At 42.9% G+C, this 19,918-nt stretch overlaps 1 long non-coding RNA gene across 1 annotated transcript in view; it reads left to right on the top strand.

Moving 5' to 3' along the window:
• The first annotated feature begins 1,021 nt into the window (after nt 1-1,021).
• The window catches only part of LOC106544592 (uncharacterized), a 101,829-nt gene continuing 82,932 nt past the window's right edge, over nt 1,022-19,918 (top strand). The window contains exons 1-2 of the long non-coding RNA XR_001313245.2: nt 1,022-2,654; nt 4,937-5,025. This is a non-coding gene — a long non-coding RNA (uncharacterized LOC106544592). The remainder of the gene's footprint in view (nt 2,655-4,936; nt 5,026-19,918) is intronic.

Here is a 19,918-nt window from a genome sequence, read left to right as displayed (position 1 = left end):
TTCAGATGGATTTGTAACTAGCTGACAAACTATACTCAATGAATAGTCCTCAATGGTCCTACATCTACATGGAGGGAAATAACCAGTGAGGTACCACAAGGTTCTATCTTAGGCCCAGTACTCTTCAATATCTTCATTAACAACTTGGTTGAGGGAATAAAAAAGGAACTTATCAAATTTGTGGATGATACTAAGTTGGCAGGAATATCCAACCCCCTAGAAACATGTGCCTATGGCACATGTGCCAGAGGTGGCATGCAACGCCCTCTCTGTGGGCATACAAGCTGTCGCCCCAGTTCAGCTCTGCCACACATGTGTGTGTGTGCCTCCTGCCGACCAGCTGGTGTTCGGGTCTCTGCTGAACATGCAGGGGGGGAATGTTCACATACAAAGGGATACATGCGTGCATGCAAGGGTGTGTGTGGGGGGGGCATGTGCATGCACAGGGGGTAGTGCATATGTGGGGATCGTGTGCACATATGTGGGGGTGGGTGCACATATGGGGACATGCACAGATTGCATTTTCGGCAGTTGGGCATGTGCAAGCACATTTGTGTAAGTACACATGCACATTAGGGGCACTGTCTGGAAATGGTTAGCCATCACTGCCCTAGAAGATAGGCTCAAGAGCCAGATGGATCTTGACAGACTTGAATACTGGGCCCTATCTAACAAAATGAAATTCAATGTAGAGGAAAGTAAAGTCTTGCACTTAGGCAAGAAAAACCAAAAGTACACATTTAGGCTGGGTGAAACCAGGCTTAATAGCAGTAACTGTGAGAGGGAATCTTAGTGGACAACCAGTTAAATATGAGCCAGCAGTGTGCAGTGGCAGCCAAAAAAGCCAATGCAATCCTAAATTGCATTAACAGAGGAATTCAGTCAAGATCAAGAGAGGCACTAATACCACTCTGTAAAGCTTTAGTAAGACCATACCTAGAATACTGCATCCAGTTTTGGTCACCACACTATAAAAAGATGTTGAGACTCTAGAAAAAGTGCAGAGAAGAGCAACAAAGATGATTAGGAGACTGGAGCCTAAAACATATGAAGAAAGGTTGCAGAAACTGGGCATGGCTAATCTAGTGAAGAGAAGGACCAGGGGAGACATGATAGCAATGTTTGAGGGGTATTTGAGGGGCTGTCACAGAGGGAAGGGCGTCAAGCTATTTTCCAAAGCATGTGAAGTCTAGACAAGGAACAATGGATGGAAATTGATCAAGGAGAGATTCAATCTAGAAATAAAGAGGAATTTTCTGAAAGTGAGAACAATCAACCAATGGGCTTGCCTTCCGAAGTTGTGGGAGCTTCATCACTGGAGGCTTTCAAGAAGAGACTGGAGTGCCATCTGTCAGAAATGCCATCTGTCAGAAATGGTTTAGGATCTCCTCCTTGGACAGGATGTGTGTGTGTGTGTGTGTTGGACTAGATGACCTACAAGGTTCCTTCCAACTCTATTAATCTGTTAAATTTACCCGAAGGCCCTTCACACTAGCATTTAAACATTACCTGGCAAACCAATATAACTGTTCCTTACATCGCTATAAGATATGTACACGTGTGCATCTCTCTCATACACACACACACACAAACACATACAGGGATACATATATGCATGCATCATAGCGCCTCCGTGAGCCTCCATGACGCTCCAGGTGGGCCCTCTGGAGCACCTTACTGGAATGGTATATGGTGCTCGGCAGGCAGGCTCTGGTGCGCCCGCCCGTACTGGGACGTACCACCTGCAACCCACCACTGATGCATGCACATGTGCACTACCTACACACAGGAAAGCTTTCCTTGACTTCCAAAAGCAAGGCCGCCCAATCATTAGCATTTATATAAGAGGATGCCAGAAAAGTAATGGTTCAGCAAAATTCAAGATCACCAAGATTTTTTTCAAGTCGTTCTAACAGAGGAGATACCAGCCTTTGAGTCAGTTTACACTTTGATTTTTTGGCCAGAGAATAAATCGCTGAGCCTACACAACTTTGGTGAAAATTTACTAACTAGATGATAAGAGATTTGTGTGCGCGCAGCCACACAAGCGACAGGAGGGAGTTTCATCATACGACCATTCTCGTCCACTCCCCCTTTCTACCTCCATGGAAACATGCTGTGCTATTTGCTTGCTAAAGGGACGGCTTTCAGAAAAGCAGGCTGCCTTGCAAAGCGAGTGAGGAAGCGGGGCTGTCCTCCCTTAACAAGGACAGTTGGCATGTGTGACAGCTGCACAGTGGCCGGGGATTATCTCTCTGGCGCACACAGCCGCTTTTGCGTGGCAGGAAGGAAGGAAGCCAAAGGCAATATCTCCCGGGACTCGCGCTGCAATTTTCGGTGTGCCCGAGAGAGGCCGCCTGAGCAAACAAAAGCCTCGGCTTTTTCTATCAGCAGCTCGGACGAGGTTTCGCACAAAGACGCTTTTCCTTGCCGTTTGACCCAGCCACCCCCGCCTGCACTGAACATCTTGCAATCCTAACCGCGTACCCGCGCAGCAGCTGGTCCCATTTGCTTCAAAGATCGAGGATCAGAGTGTCCTATCCCGGCCGCCTCTCGAGTGCGCTGTGGCCGGCCGGCATGCCTACCTTCCACCGGTCGCTCACCCCTATTTGCCTGGCGCTGCCAGCGGAACTAACAACAGCAAGCTCCCATTTGTAAGCCTTGGCCGAGAAAAAAGAGCCAGTATGTGGCCGGACCACACGGTGGCTTAACGCCAGCAATTACGGGTTCCCGCTCTGGCGCTTCCCTCTCCAGCTGGAAGTGGAGTTGACTAGTGAGCTCGTTGATTGCAAGCGGCTTGCGTGATCGCGCGTAGGATTAGGGCTAGGGGCTGAGTGAGGAAGAAGACGGAGGCGCCATTTGCTGCCGCAACACTCCACCTATCTGGTGTACGAAAGCGAGTGGCAGTCAGGAACTTCCCCTCCACAGGGCACACTGAGGAGGGGAGTGGGAGGGGCGGGGCGGGCTGTTGACAATCTGCTAGGCAGAAACTTACTAGCTCCCGGCCTGGGAAATACGGGTAGTTTCCAGTTTCCAGACATAGTAATAGGAAACTACATGGCGGAAAGTCCTTCCTTAGTCCTATATGAGTTGCAGGCTAGCGCAATTCTTAAAGGACGTGACGACCGCTTGCATTTCCTAGTGGAGACATTAGTTTTAAGATGAGATGGAGGGGATATTGCACCTAATCTCCCCAAAGAGATTGTTTGACAGGACGGTAGATGGGAAGGTAATATACATTCAATAAAAGAGCCGTTTCCCATAAACTTAAATTCTTCTCCGTTTAAAGCAGCGGGGGGTAGGAATCGGATAGCGCTGGGCTGCTCCCCAGCCCCTAATGTTAAATCGAGACCGACTCAGTCAACCTCTCGGCTAATTTCTCATACGCTAATTGAGAGAACGTCTTTATGAAAGAATGCGTCCGACTATGCCTTTAAGCAATCGACGTTGCCTACCTCTGAAAGAGGGGAACTAGTAACGAGTCAGGCACATTACGTCAGACTGAGCTTTTTCTAAAGAGAAAAGTGTGGAAATAAAGCTTGAGGCTTTGGTTCATGATGAACGATCCTGGGTTAGAAAGGATGGAGAAGTGTGCTTGAGAAAGAGCCCACCCCCGTCCTTCTCTTTCCCGCGGATTGTGTTGAACTGCCTTGTGTTTTAGTTGGACAGGATGCAGATTAGTTATTAATATTCCGGCTGCATGAGTGCTTTGTCTGTGGATCCCTGAGATGATACATTGAGCTAACAATACGCTGGCAAAAGTTAAGAGGCTTTCCTCTGCAAACATTCTTATTGTTGATACCAAGTTTCTGTGCTCAATAAACAGGAAAAGCTTCAAATTTGAGCCTGCCCACCCACCCACCAATTTATCACTGGTAGGCCAAATGTTTTTCACAATGGTGACTTCCTCTGAAAATCTAGCACTTGAAAGCCACACTTTCCACCCTTCTGGTTTGCTTTTGTTTTTTGTTTGCCAAGAATAAGCTCTCATGTGAATGTTATTCACCATTTGCAAGCAATACAACAGTGATAGCCTCTGACTGAAAGACTAGACAAGTTTGAAGTGACAGGCGCCTGGATGTCCTCACTGCCGCTGCTCTGGAAGGAGCAGATGATTAAGTGTGAGGTGTTTCCTGCTTTCACAGTGGGTTTTGAGCTTGTATTTGTACACCAACAGCATCTTGACTGTAGGTTCAACCTACAAACATTTCTTGGCAAGACAGATAATATGGCTGATTACTTTTGTCTGTTTTCCAATTGTGTTGATGAAACTGAGTGGCAGAAAAGGAAGATTTCATATTTGGAGTTTTGCTTTCTGGAGCTCTTCAGTCTGAGTCATATTTGGTGATCTTCTTAACTAGGCATGCTGGCGTTTTGTTTTGTTTTTCTGTGGTATTCATTAGCAATAGGGTTTTCTATAAGCAATACTTAAAGAGCATTATGCTTCGGAAGATCTCATCAAACTTTAAGAAATTAGGGAGGCATCATTAGTTTATCCACTTCAGTATGAACCCTGAAAAAAATCAGTGTGAATAAAAAGAAAAAAAATATTTGAGTCATGTGCCAGTCTAGCATTCAGTTCTCCAGTTTGAGAAACAATGAAATACTTCCTGGGTTGATTGAAAGTAAATTACATATTATTTGCCATAAAGTTAGAGATAGAAACTATTTAAAAACATAAAATGTGGCAGACATCAAGATTATCTGGTAGGTGTCTTGAAAGATGTAAATGGCATAATTGTTAATTTTGACTGTTACTTGTGTCTGAATCTTACTTGCAGAACAGATTATATCCAACTTAACTGGATGTTATTTATTTAAGAATTTGATTGGAGGGCAACTTTGAGTCAGATTTTGATCCAGATAATTTTATTTTGCTTACAGCACACTTGAATAAAGTACATTAATAGTCTTTTCTTTCTCTTTCCATTTCTAGTCTGTTGTTCAGAAAGGGGATGAGAAACCTACACATTACCAGCAACGCAGAGTTTCAGAGTAATCCTTAGGGATCTGATTGTTAATGAGGTAAGTAGATTTGACCTGTAATAAAATATTGTGCTGTCCTGTGTGATATATTGGAATAACTATAACATTAAAAAGAGCAGTAAGCAGCCTTTTCAATCTTCTCAAGCCAAGAGATTCTGATAAATGCTTTAACAGTTTCTGTGTAAAAAATCTGATAGGCCAAAGTCTTTCAAAATTTTGATTTCACTATTAAAAAACATTGGGAATGAGATTGTCTCAGGGTCAGAGTGGCTTCCACTGCAAGATGCATTACCAAAGATGCAATATAATAAGCAGATTTTGCTAGCTGAAATGGGCAAGATCTTCATATATAGGCAAAATAAGGAACATCTGAAACATAGTAGACCAGTGTAAATTCGACTGAATACAATTTATAACTACCTATAGACAAAGAATGGCTCCATAACTGCATCATAGAATCTGATCCACCCTAATCCTTAAAAACTAGTGCCAAAGATTTATTTCCAAGCAAATACAGTAGATTTGCTTATGATTGCAGTCCAGTCTCAATTGAGTTCTGTCTGATGAAGACTTTGATGAGAATTTGAAGCTTAAATCACCTTTAGAAATTTTACTTTCTTTTAAATTAATATCTCATGGGTCAACCCAAACAAGAGTCTATATAAGTAATAAGAAATTGGGGTTCAGATTTCCTAATTGTAAAATCAGGCCAAAAATGAATAAGAAGGCTGGCATGGAGACAATGTAGCTTTCATTTGGAAGAACAAACAGGGTGCTGCAACGTTAATAACTGGGCCTTGCCTGTCTTTTAATAGCTGTTAACGTCAGTGAAGGCACGTGAATAAAGGTGTTGAAAAGAAGTGGAGTTTCGGGGAAGGGGTGCTTTCTTCTTTTTCTCATATGCACCCCCGCGCTTTTTTTCCCACCAGGCAAGGCAGCATCTGCTGTATGTTGCATAACGATCTCGGTTAGTCGTTTCAATGCAACCTTATTTGCATCAAAGAAGAAAGACAATGTTTTTCGGCTCTCCTCGCGAACCCTCCCCCACCCTGCCTCCGAGCCCTGATTTGCAGACTCCTCTGGCGGGAGAGCTCTCCCTAATTACAAGATCTTTTCCAACAGGGGGCGTGTAAACCCAGCAGCAGTTTGACTTCAATTCTGCCTCGGCGACATTTAATAGATTCTGGCAGTGTTTTCACTTACAACCCTTCGTTAGGCAGGGGAATCGGGAATAATTACCCGGCAATAAAATATCTCTCTTGCACAGAACGTCGTGGCGCGAGGTCTTCGCTAGGAGGCTATTACTCTTGTCAATATTTTTAGAGAAATATATTTGATTGTGGTTCCGCTGCCCCTCCTTCCTGCCCTTACACACCTAACAATTAGAAGAACCGGTGCGCACACACGCACGGGCACTCCTGCTGATTCACACTGATTTCTGTGGTGGCCTTTCAGCTCCGGCGGTCCTTGGAGGAAACCAATTATCTAGATCCCTTCCAGTCGGGATATAGGCCTGGCTACAGCATGGAAACCGCTTTGGTCGCGCTGACCGATGATCTCTGGAGAGCCAGGGATGGAGGTCATGCCTCCGTCCTAGTGCTCCTTGACCTCTCAGCGGCCTTCGATACCATCGACCATGGTATCCTTCTGCGACGACTGCGGGAGGTGGGGGTGGGAGGCACTGTTTTATGGTGGTTCTCCTCTTACTTCTCGGACAGGTCGCAGTCGGTGTTGGTCGGAGGGCAGAGATCGACCCCTAGGCCCCTGAATTATGGGGTGCCGCAGGGTTCGGTCCTGTCCCCCCTCCTGTTTAATATCTACATGAAGCCGCTGTGTGAGATCATTCGACGGCACGGGATAAAATACCATCAGTATGCGGACGATACACAGTTGTATCTGTCCGCCCCGTGCCAACTCAGTGAAGCGGTTGATGTGATGTGCCAGTGCCTTGAGGCTGTTAGGGCCTGGATGGGGGTTAACAAGCTTGTACTCAATCCGAATAAGACCGAGTGGCTGGTGTGTTTCCCTCCTACTAATTGGCCAAGTTTTCCATCTCTCAGGCTGGGGGGGTCAAACAGTACGCCCCTCAGACAGGGTTCGCAATTTGGGAGTCCTCCTGGACCCACAGCTGACTTTCGAGCACCACTTGTCGGCTGTGACCAGGGGGGCATTTGCCCAGGTTCACCTGGTGCACCAGTTGCGTCCCTACCTGAACCAGGAGGCCCTCACAACAGTCACTCGTGCCCTTGTGACCTCTAGACTGGACTACTGCAACGTGCTCTACATGGGGCAGCCCTTGAAGAGCATTCGGAGACTTCAGCTTGTCCAGAATGCAGCCGCGCGAGCGATCGTGGGTGCAGATCGTGGGTGCACCTCGGTTCACCCACGTAACACCTATCCTCCGCGAGCTGCACTGGCTGCCTATTGGTCTTCAGATACGCTTCAAGGCGCTAGTCGTCACTTATAAAGCCCTTCATGGTATTGGACCTGGGTACTTGAGAGACCGCCTGCTGCCAATTACCTCCAATAGACCGATTAGATCCCACAGATTAGGCCTCCTCCGAATTCCATTCGCCGGCCAATGCCGACTGGCGACTACCCAGAGGAGGGCCTTCTCTGTGGCTGCTCCGACCCTCTGGAACGAGCTCCCCATGGAGATTCGAACCCTCACCACCCTCCAGGCCTTCTGCAAAGCCCTTAAAACCTGGCTGTTCCGACAGGCCTGGGGCTAAAGAGCTTTGCCCCCCTTCTCGAATGGTATGGTTGTTGTGTGTTTTTTAAATTTTTGTACTGTTATGTTCGTCTTTTATTCCCCTGTCTGTACCCCCTTCCCTGACTGAATTGTGAGCTGCCCTGAGTCCCCTTCGGGGGGGGGGGAAGGGCGGCATATAAATGTAATAAATCTAATCTAATCTCTTCCATTTGCATCGGAATGGGATGATAAATTTCATGTCCAGTTAAAAGGGGCTTACAGAATGGGTATGAGGAGGGAATTCTTTTAAATTTTCCTAAATATTAAATGAGCTGTGTCTGATTTCCAGAAAAACTGCGGTGATTGAATGATTTGATTGAAAGACTGTGGCCTTTCGCTCTAGGCTGGGATAATTGGAATAAGAACATTTCCGGACCTCTTTTGCCAGGGTGTTATTTCTTTTATTAGGCCCACAAATTATTGGTAGTTGTGGGATTCAGGATTCTAGGAAAACTGTTTTCAGTACTTAACCTCAATCTTCCCAGTGACTGGACAGCTTGTCCCCGACAAAAAAAACATCACCTGCAAACTTCCCTCCCCAACTGAAGAATTCATTTCTTGAAGGAGAGTCAGGGATGCATATTAATCTGTAGGGGTCAGAGTGCTTGTTTGTTTTAAATGGCTGGCCTAATAGAATGGAAGAACCCCACTCCTTTTTCTCAAAAAGGACTTTTTGCATTTTCCTATCTCCTAATTAATAAAGAGGCACCTAAAATGATGAAATAAAATGTGATGTGTTTAATTTTAATGTATGTTATATGAATCCAATTGCTTGTTATGTTATGAATCAAGTTAAGAAAGTGGTGTTTTAGTATACATTATTGATCCAAGCTTAGTCTTACAACCTCGAGGTAGAAATTATAACTTTCCAGTTGGCTTGAAATCTGGCATTTCTTGTCTATATGATTAATGCCTACCTAAAAGTTTGCAACAAACTTCACAAACAACTCTCTGCCCCACCTCTGCCCAACATATTGGAATGGGTGATCCATTCCAATCTGTTCCTGGCACAGGTATCTCTGCTACCTGTTTCCCCATCCTCTGCTAGAGTAATGCAGGTTCTCCTGAGGCCCAATGCAAAACTAAATCATTCAGATTATTCACCAGGATCTAGCTAACAGCCTGATGAATGTAAGAAGAGGCGCATGGTCCAGCACCTGCTGCACATCCCATACAGGACACATTCAGCATGTGGACAAATATAAATGTATGTATTCATTCACCACATTTATAGGAACAGGGATGACTGGATCAGGAAACCTAGGCAGCAAAAGAACTACCTTTCACTGAAGTATCTGGGCCAATTTGCGATCAGCTACCATAATAGTTGCTTCCCCCTTTCTTCTGGTCATGCTTGCTCTAGACCGGGAATCCGATTGCCTCACCCTCCTTACATTGACATGCTGGTAGTAGCTCCAAGCCACTGGCAGACCTTGTTCTGTCAGCAGCAGTAGTCTCTCAGTGGGCTCCCTGCAAATGCCGAAGGCTGACACTCTTCCTCACCCTTCTTTGCACCCGGCCATGAAGTCGATCGATCAAACAAATTATATTCAATAAAAGCTAGCAGGAGGCAGGAAGCTGAATCCAGGCAGCACAGCAGCTGCCTACACATTTTGGAAAGGCTGCCAGACAAGTAAATAAGAGGAAAGGAGGCTTCCCACGCAGGCAAACTGATTTGTTCTGACTCCCAAAGAAAGTGGCAATAATGGAAGTGGCCTCTAAGACTAGCTCTCTGGCTACAATCAGCCAGCATGCTTTTTTGAGCTAAATGGGATGAGCTGCTCTGGATGCCAGGTTGTCAGTGGTCTTATATGGCTATAACACACCAGCACTGGGAGCACATTTATTTGGGGAAAATATTCTTTCTGGACTTGAAGAAGTTAAGATCTTCCAAGATTATTAGAGATTGTATTTATGTAAATACTGAGTACTTGTAACATGAAAACAAATTCCTTGTCCTGCCAGAATGGAATGTGAATCATTATTGGAGGCAGATATGTTAAGTTATATTTTATGACCATTCTTTTCTTCAGATTTAGCACCTAGTCAACTATGATTGATTTTTAAAAAACTAAACAGAATCAAATGCGAGATTCTTGGATAGGAGATCCCTAGGAACATCACCTAGACTAGACTAGAAAGTCTAAAGAAAGTGCTTACAGAGGTATACACACACACACACACACACAAACACACACACACACCAGAAAAAGGCAATGACAAACCTTTTTGTATTGTTGCCAAGAAAATTACAAGACTATGAGGTTGTATTCACCAGAAGTCAAGCTCAGCTGGAGGAGTCTTAGCACCGCATTTGTGCTGTTTTCCATTCAGAAAACCCTTTGATTTCCTACTGTGCTGGATTATTAGAGATTGTATTTATGTAAATACTGAGTACTTGTAACATGAAAACAAATTCCTTGTCCTGCCAGAATGGAATAATGTGAATCACAAAAGGAAATGTTATGGAAAAATGAAAGATATGTTGGTCTGATCCTTGAACAGGAATTTGCTCAGTCCCTCAGGGAGTCAGCCTTTTCACAATCTTTGTTCCAGAAAAGCAGCCTTAGAACAGACATTCTCCTTCAATATTAAGCCTTCTGATTTTACCTTAAGTCCTGCCCTCATTTGCACCAAAGCCCTGACATCTTTCTTGCCTTAAGCCCAGAACTTCACCCTTAGCTTCTCCTGAGCCTCTGAACAGAGCCTTAAGTCATTATTAGCAACCCCCCTTATTCTTATTAAAATATCTGAAGCCTGTTATGCTTCAACACACCTGTTACTTCAGAGTAGGTTATTAGTAGTAGGTGTAATCAAAAGTGTGTTTTGCTCTGTATTATTGGAGTTTCTTTTCTTTCTCTTCACCACATCACTCCCCTGGTCCCCTATAATTCTGAAAACAACTTCTCTCTAGGCTTTCAATGAAGTTGAGAACAGCAAAATGGACTTTACTTATTTCATGGGGTATGGAAGGGGAGGAAATGATGCTAAGCCACCTCAATCCTATTCAGAAATGAATCTTTAATTGGAGACTAGGGTTAAAATGTAGGCAGATCTGCCTTTCCTTACTGCTTCTACTGGCACTACCTAATGAATAATGACAGAAGGTTTTGCTTCCATTCTCTCTAAGATTATTTTCCACCTAGTATGTTCCCATACACCATTCTTTTAAATATCACATGATTTTAACTTGGATATACCCAATGACATGTGGAAAGAGGAGTAGGCTCACCAACTTAGAGAATTCTAGATAGAGCCTTAAAGTCAGACTTACCCCATTCCTTCTGCAGTGCCCATCTTAGTGGGTGTTTTCCCATTGGGTGGTGATAAACTGAAAGGAGAAGACAACACAACTGGAAGAGAAAACCAACTGTCTTGTTTATAACCATTGCCACATTCTCCATCTATGATAAGATCATTTGGCTTCATCTTGGGGCAGATACACTAGAGCAGGAGTGTCAAACTCAATTTTATTGGGGGCCGCATCAGGACTATGTTTGACCTTGTGGGGGGGGTAGCCAGCTGTCCATTTTTGCTGGTAGAGGCACCATGGATCATTGTTTCCAGGGTGGCCTGTAGGCCAGATCTAAGCACCCCATGGGCCAGATCCAGCCCCTGGGCCTTCAGTTTGACACCCCTGCAATAGAGGCAGCACAGACTTTAACAATGGAAAGGGCAACTGATATGTTGGCATTCTTTTGTGCTGATTCAAGGAATAGTAGGAAGCACTTCAATACCATGGCAAGCCTTTCTTATTTTCTTGTTTTTCCCCTCTTTTAGAATGTTCTTTAGTGGCTCTGGATTAAGTGGACTTTTCTGCAATACTCTGGCTACATATACACAGCTGCAAAGTAAAACATAATTAAGAGTGTAGGATCACATTGCTTCAGTGTTCACTGATCTCTCATTATGTTCCCCCCCCACTTACAATGAGACTACTCAGTGACTGTCTTAGATGTAATGTAAATGAGAGAACATCCTTCACATTACAAGGATTATTTAAAATAAAGTTTAACCTCCTGAATCTCTTGAATAAGTTGGGTAACCTTTACTGAATGGCAAAATTGAAATGTTATTGAAGAAAATATATGTAACTTCATACAATCAAATAAAATAGTAACCTGCCAACTCAAAAAATAAAAAATCTATTTAACCTTTTTATCTTTCTTGTGAATGTATTTCTTGTGGATATAGTTGCCATTTCTTGTGGATATATTTGGAAAGTATTGCTAAGATAAGAGACATTGAAAAAGCTTCCACTCCGATCTTCCCACTAACTAGTGCTTTGTCTTTGTTCATAAAATGCAGATATTAGCCAACTAGAATCAAGAATAAAAAATGCAGAAATGTAGGTGGACATTCTGTGGTTCACAAAGATTGCTGGTCTACATAAATCATCTTAATTAGTCATGCTGTTTAATGCTGCTAGAAGCTGGAATTCAAGTTTTGTAGGGCACAGTTTACCCATCTCTGCTTTGAATTAGGCTTCATCAGCTGTTGTCTCCAGAAATCTTAGCCAAAACTCTGGTTATCTGTATTTGCCATTCTGGCTGGAGGATTATGGAAGTTTAAACCTATTACATCTGTAAGTCATAAATATATATTACAAATTTTGAAAGAATAGAATTACAAAACTTGTTATAGATGGTCTCTAAGTAGGAGGGGAAACAGCATTTTTCTAACCTGAATATTAATAACTGTCTAGAAAATGTTAAATATTAGCCTAGTTGTACCATCAACATTTTGCCTGCAAATTAGATTGAATCCAACCGCTCAGTGAGTTAAATAAGAATTGTGTGTATATGCATAACTTACACCAAAGTTCCTGTGTATGTTCAGAACTGTGGCTTTAATCAATCACAGAAGTAGTTGTTTCCCTTACACATTTGTGCCAATTTCTTGTAATGAGGTACACACGGGCAGGCACGGGCACACACACGGGCACACACGCTTCACACACACAGACACAGACACACACACACAAACACACACAGACTTTTTGAAACAAACTAAGAAAGATTAAATACCTTTCATCTCAAGTATATATATGTTTCTCAGTGCAAATAAGACACCTTTGTCTTTAGCACTCATGTGCTATAGCTATGGTGCTAAAATAGTTGCTATTAGGACATTTTTTTATTCAAGTTATGTTGATGGTGAGACCTGAGGATTGTAATATACCTGAGTGATACTCATTGGGGTATATCCTTATCTATAAACAAAAAAAGTATGGCCACCTCCTGGACTATGGTGGTAGAGCCATCCTTTTTGAACTATAGATTCCTTATTTATGTTTTATACCTAATACTACTCCTATTTTCCTCACATTAGGTCTGTGAGGTGGGTTAAGCTGTGAGAGAATGGCTTGTCCAAAATCACCCAGCCAGCTTTCATGCCAAAGGCAGGATTAGAATTCTCAGTCTCCTAGTTTCCAGCCTGGTGGCTTAACCACTAGACCAAGTACATGAATCCCAGTTGATCAGATGTGAACTTCATATGGTAATGAATAATGTAGTCTGCTTCTTCCCGTTCATCCTACTGTATAAGGAATGCATTGAAAATATAAAACACAGAAGAATGTATTGAAAGATTCACAGAACCTGGGAGCATGCATATGAAATGTTCTTGCTTGCCTACAGAGGAATATAGAATGTGATTGATATATTGCAGTTGAATGTTTAGTACTGAAGCCAGCCTATGAAAGGGTAATTAATAGGAGGGCCCAGAGTGACAGAGAATTTGCTTTGGGAACACAATAGAATACAGGCTCATGAAATTGACTAGCTCTATCTGGAAAAAGACAGAAAGATTCCCTCTTTTATTTACCTTAAAGGGCTGCAAGTTGATTAGCCTGTCCTGGAGAAATGTGCTGGATATCTCATCATCACATCTTCTTTGGAAGGATTTCAAATAATGCAGTAAGATCTCTCAGATAGCTTCCAGGATATGTGGCCTTGCTGTTAACACATGTTTTAATTTGAGGTGGAGGCTGTCAATTACCTGCTGTGCTGTGAGTCAGCCCCCCACCAGACTGGAAAGAGAGCTGTTGACCTCCTAAGCCTGGCCAAGCCCCTTTTATTTCCTCCGTCTTTCTTATGACATATTCTCACCCACACACACACAGCGAGTCACCCCTGCCTCTCCCACACCAAGAGGGTGTGCTTGCATAGGATTAGTCAGATCCTTTATCTTGTGAATTATCACTATGTATATATTTGAACCATTGCAATAGGTCATCTTTTGCTAAGGAATGAGGCTGTCTTCCTCCCACCTTCAATCTGGCTTCTTTCCCTGTCTTCTAAAACCAGAGTGGGAGGACATTCTTTTTTAAAAAAAAAAATCTCAACACCCCTCAGTCTGAAGCAGTTAAGTGTTGATGTCTTAGTTCATCTACAAATATTCAAACCTTAAATGCAGAAATACAAATTTTAGGTTTGCCAATGGCTTGCTTTTTGTTCTTTGTAAACAACCGACTTTTGCCATTTAAATATGTCATTTATTCTCCAGAGTCAAAGCAGCTCTAGGATGAATGGAGAAATACCACCAAGCTCATTTTCTTGCAAATTGTCTGAATATTCCAAAATAAAGCAATTTATCTGTAATTTACCTGGAAACAAAATCTATTAATCTCCTTGGGAATGAACTTTCTGAAATGTCACAATCAATACAAGAATTTTAAAGCAGATTCTTATTATGGGTGTTGGATCAAGCTTACTGTCATTTGAAAGGTAAGGCGTTGAGAGAGAGAAATTGGATGACAGTGGGTGTATTTTGGGGAGTCATTTATTTAGTTAGACCTATCTGCCTTCGACATCTAGTACAGATTTGCAAAGCCCTCCTGTTTGTTCCTTCCAGGTGAAAGTTTATTGCCAACTTCTCTCCAGCAAGTCGCCTGCCATTCCGGACCCGTTCTGCGGGAGATGCGAAGATGCGTTCCCTTTCTGGGCACGCCGCCACCGCTGCTTGCCTTCAGGCTCTTTCGCCAATGTTTTGGAAATCTAGCTGGATCTAAACCCTCCGCGACTCCTCTTCACCCATAGCTTCGCCCGCCTCCCCATCGACCACCCCGATGCTTCTCTGATAGTGAACGCCACGTAGGCGGCAGCCTATAAATAATTTCCATTATGTCCAGCTGACAGCGCAAGGCGATTAATTTTAATAGCTGTATATTTGCCTGGCTCGCCTAATGCCCGGTAATGAGATGAGAAGCCACCCAACCCCAGATGCCTCCCTCTTTCGAGGGAGACGGGGGAGAGGAAAGGACAAGCTGGTCGGGCTGTCGTGGGCACCGACCCTTCTTAGCAGCAGCAATTCGGCCGCCGGCTCATTTCCTGCCCTCGGCGTGTGAGGTCTCGGCGGCCGGCTAGCCCGGCTCCTTCCTCGGCTTTGAAAGCTTGGAAGAAATGGTGGATGACTGCGCGCTCGCGTTTTCCTTCTGTGAGCGATTTAACTTTTGCGCCGCGGTCGACTAGGCTCTTAACACGATCCTGAGTCTTGTCGTTAGAAGCGGGAGAGGATCGCGAACCCCAGCCCGTCCGATTAACCTAAATATCTCGACCTCCGGACTAAGAGGCGAGAGATTTCGTCTCTTCGAGCGCGGGTGTCTGCGTGTGGTGGCGGGAAGGCTGCAAGGAGCGGGCGCTTCTGGAGGAGCTGCTGCTGCCCTTCTTTCGGAGCATGCAAAGGGAGCGCGCGAGGGTGCACGCGCTTTGATGCGGGAGCTGGGAATAAACAGGCCGCGACCGTTCCTCGGGCGGCTGAGGGGGAGGGGGTTCCTCGCCGGCTCTCTCGCTCCCGCGATTGACAAAAGCTGAACTGAAGAAGGAAGCTCGCTGGATCAGCACGGCGGGAAGGAGGATGGTGGGGGAAGGGAAAGAAAAGGCAGAGATTGGAAACGGCTGGGACGAGGAGGCGTGCCACGGAGGGCGACTTCTAGCTCCGCGGTGGGTGAGGAGGGGGGTGGACTTCATGACCTCCAGCCCCGAGGAGGCTGTTCTGGAGGGTTGGTTCTGCGGCGGCAGCGAGAAAGCACCAGTGTCTTTCTCTCTGCCCGTTTCCTTCCTCCTCCAACCCTCCCCCTTCGACCTACACAATACTAATTACCTCAGGTGATTGCATTTCTCTGGAAGATCATTTGAAGTTCTAGGCTGTGCGTGTGCTCAATTCTTTTCTTTCCCGTTTATCATGGCAAAAGACCGCAACCGGCGCTTTCGCATTCTCCCTCCCCCACTCCGGGCTCTTGGCTGTGTTTTAAATATAAATGGGCGGTGGGAGTGGAAGGGTCTCCCTATAAGGCTACGGTCGACGCAGAAGAGCTATATAACCTCTTTTTTCTCTGCCAACGTTGAAGTAAACGCGAAGGGAAAACGCAATAAATAAATCTCCAACCATCGAATTCTGCCTTAATTCTCAGAAGCTGAAAAGGAGAAGGAAAGAGTAAAGAGAAAGGCGGGGGCAAATAGAATTGGAGAAGCGGTTGGCTTTTTATTGCTAGAAAACAAAAACAAATACAGTACAGAGGCGCGCCCCACATCTAAACGGTTGTCCCAGAGAGCCTGCCAGGAGTCTCAGATGAGCGCAAACCCTTTCCGGGTTGTTTCTTAAAGCACGGAGCGGCAGAGGAGAAAAATGCGAGGAGATGGATGTGTGCTCTAGAGCCTGACAACTGCGAGTACTAGAGCTGTCCCGGAACAGCTTAGAACCACTGGTAAAGTGGGAAGGGAAGGTTCAGTGAATGGCCCTCTCTCTTTCCAGGCTTTTATGTGAAGTTGGAGAAAAATGCCCCAGATAGTGTCAGGAAGGTGAAAAGAAGTTTAAAGGACCACGTTGATTTTCCACTGAGTCTTTCCCACGATCATTCCACCTTTCCTTATGTTTAAGACCTACTCTGTTGCACGAGGCACTGTGAGCAAGTGTGTCCAGGCTTCTAAAACCCAAGTGCTATTAAAAGTGGAATGGAAACGAGCTCAGCCACATTATGGACGTTCTCAGTCATGCAGATCATGGTTGTCCCAAAGGTGCTTTAAAAAAAAGAGGCAACTGTACTTTCTGATTTTCCTTTAAAATGTTTCACTTCTCATCAAGAAGCTTCTTCAGTTCTCAGTTACATGCTTTTGAACCTGAACATGTAAAAACATTTTAAATGGCATTCTTGTTTCTTCACACAAACCTGAATAAGATTGATCTAGCTACCTATCCATTGCTAATGATAGAAAGCAGCACAAGAATCAAAACTAAAATTAACACATCTAAAATACAAATGTTTTAGCAGATCTCTTTGCAAACTAAAATACTTTTCTTAGTATATGAAATCTAAAGGCTTCATGATGTTCTTCGGATCAGTGTAATATCAATTCTATTCATCAGCCCTGTACCTTAAAAAGTCTACAAGTCTATGTGTTCAAAATATTTAAACTTACATTCACAGTCAATGCTAGATTCACAAAAACTCCCAGATCATCTGCAACACACCCCATGTCACTACAATCTATCAGATTCTAGAAACAAAATACTTTCAATACATTACCTTGAGTAATCAGCGAGACCTTGTTTCAAACAAGCTAATTTTTTTTAAATGTTCATTTATTTTAACTGAAGAATTAAGCCTGGGTTTAATTTTATCTGAAATTAATGAAACTTAATATTTCATTTAGAGCACTCAATATTTCACTTACAGCAATTACTAACATTATCTGTAGTTGGATCTAAAAACGTATAAGTTCAGGTGATATGATAGTTTTATAAAGTATCGATCTTTCATTTCCACTTTGGTTCTTAGCATGGCTATCAGATTTAGACAAGAAGAAATCAGGACACCATTGCCTGACATATGAACATCTTAACTCTTTGCTGCCATGTCATAGTAATATATGGATTTCTGCAGCCTAGACCTGATAGCCTGTTTAAGAAAGCAATTCTTTGCTACTTCCGATGTCAGATTTCAATTCCCACTTATAGTTTTCTCAGCAATAGACAACATGGCAGAAGGTGTCTGTGAGTGGTAGTCCACAAACCTGAGAAACACAGACTTAGGAAAAGATGAAGATAAATGCCAAGTTCAATGTTAGATCAGTCACTGACCTACCCGGTTTTCTTGTCAAAAATATGTAAGTGGCTTGCTATTGTTTTTTTCTTGATATATTATATGTGACTTATGCTGTAGGTAGGACAAACTCCTATAGCTCTAGAGTTTCTTGGTGAAATCCCATCCAAGTAGTAATCAAGCCTAACCTTGTTTAGTTTTAGAACCCAGAAAGTCCAGCTCATTGCTGTCTTGTGGCTGTTTTAAAAATCAGAATAAATTTAGGAAGGAAGGTGGAATGGTATGAATGAATGTACAAGTGTGCTGCAAAGTAAAAATATACCTCTGCCCCCCCAAAAAAAATAAGATTAAACCCCTGTCATGGTTAGAATTAATCTTCCTTAGAACAGATCTTCTTCCCTTCTTACAACCCAATAATATAAACAAGTCAGTGGGGCTGTTCCAATACTTTAGGGTTTTCATTTGTACATTTCTATTTCATCTCAAATATTCATTCATGCAGGCAAGTTTGGCAGTACAAACTTATATACTTGCCTTTACTTTCAACTAAACATGCATAAGACAGCAGTATAAACTTTCTACCAGCCACTTTTATTTCCTAAATCCACAAGAATACTTCCTTCTAATTTTCAGCTGTTTCAAACTTTCTCATATAGCATCTCATTCTGCAACTGACTGGTTCAACAATCTCAATAATCGCCACAAAAAAGCCCTTAAATAATGAAATGGACAATAGAGCTGACAATTGGATAAAGAATAGGCGGGAGGAAGAAAGCGCTTGCAAACAGGAAGTGGATTAAAGATGCATTTCCAAACTGTACTTGATCTATAGCAATATAGTAATGAACTCCTGGCATATATACACTATATTGCCAAAAGTATTCACTCACAACTGCTTCTGATTATGTGGATGGGTGAGCGAATACTTTTGGCAATATAGTGTATGATCTGCAGACTGAATATAGAAACTAATGTAATACTGTCATATCACAAATTCCCAGCTAACATCTATTCTGGATACAGGAGCATGTATACACATCCAAATAAGTAGCAGTTTCTGTTTCTTCAACTCTAGATATAATAAACCATCCACTCTAGTCAACAAAATGGACTTTTCTCCTTTTTCCTAGCACAATCTTCATCTGACATTGTTGGATTTTTTACAAAACTAGTTCATCATAGCTCCATTTTGACAAGGGAAACTAGCCATATGGACCTATTCAGTTTGCAAAATAACAATAGCTTTTCATAGGAACCTAATGCATAACAGGATAGTCAGGATATCAGATTAGAAAATGTTTATTATTATTCAGAGTACTATAGAGTAAGAAGACTTCTGGGCAATTAGATCTTGAGCTTCATCTGGGGCAGGAAGGGTCAATTTGGGCCTGATGGGATTAAGGAGAGATGAACTGGAGTTGATCTTGTTCTTATCTAGAAGACTGGGAGTAAAAGAGTAAAGGTTCCCTTTTTGTTTCTATATGTATTTTCTCCACACCAGTTATTAATACATAAATTAATTCAGCTAAATCAATTTGTGATTCATTGCCTGAGATTATTTTCAAACCAAGAAGGGATTTTATACCAATATAGTCTTATTTGGTTACATTAAAAATGATTTTAGATCACTCAGACATATTGAGCTACTTTTAAATATGTCTTCATTCACAAAAATACTTTCCATTACAAATGAGTATATCTGCACCTCTCTATCTTTGATATTCAAATTGTTGTCATTACCATTCAGATCAGTTTAGTGACTATAGTGGTGAATTTTGATCAACCCCTCAGCAGAGGCCCCAGATTAATGGAATTGCTTTTGGTTCATTTACAAAAGTCTCTGCAAGTTGCTATCTGTTTTCCTCTCCTGAAGATTCAGTTACATAGGACATATGATGTACCTTAGTTTTGTGTTTTTACCAGAAATAGACTACTTTCCTGCCTAGTCTATTCTATTATTACTAATCTTATTATTATATGTTGCATAAATGATGGATGGAATAGTATCTTTAGCTGAAGCTAAATAATTAGTAATAGAAGCAAACCTGGGCAAGAATATAAACAAATGGGATTCCAAACCAGTGGAAGGAAATAGTGTGGACATAATATAGTTAGAGTTCAGCAATGTATCCACCAAA

The sequence above is a fragment of the Thamnophis sirtalis genome, unplaced genomic scaffold (assembly GCF_051295495.1).
Source record: "Thamnophis sirtalis isolate CommonGarterSnake01/CBP01778 unplaced genomic scaffold, rThaSir2_p1.2 scaffold_8, whole genome shotgun sequence".
NCBI classification, from domain to species: domain Eukaryota; kingdom Metazoa; phylum Chordata; class Lepidosauria; order Squamata; family Natricidae; genus Thamnophis; species Thamnophis sirtalis.
Note: the sequence above shows the minus strand (reverse complement) of the source record. Positions and strands in the feature narration are given on the sequence as shown.